This window comes from Rhagoletis zephyria, unplaced genomic scaffold, assembly GCF_001687245.7.
Source record: "Rhagoletis zephyria isolate East Lansing unplaced genomic scaffold, Rhagoletis_zephyria_1.1 Rzeph_scaffold_00525, whole genome shotgun sequence".
Classification (NCBI taxonomy): domain Eukaryota; kingdom Metazoa; phylum Arthropoda; class Insecta; order Diptera; family Tephritidae; genus Rhagoletis; species Rhagoletis zephyria.
In genome coordinates, this window is record NW_016157609.1 from 101,512 (window position 1) to 101,804 (window position 293).

Genomic DNA, 293 nt, shown 5'->3' on the forward strand with positions numbered 1-293 from the left:
TTAATTCTTATAAATAGATTTACAGTCTATCGCCTAAATTCAGCCATTTAATCGCGACAATGACTATTTTCAACAAATCATAAAGATATTGGAACTTTATATTTTATTTTTGGAGCTTGAGCCGGAATAGTAGGAACCTCTCTTAGAATTCTAATTCGAGCTGAATTAGGACACCCAGGAGCTTTAATTGGTGATGATCAAATTTATAATGTAATTGTAACAGCACATGCTTTTGTTATAATTTTTTTCATAGTAATACCTATTATAATTGGTGGGTTTGGAAATTGATTAGT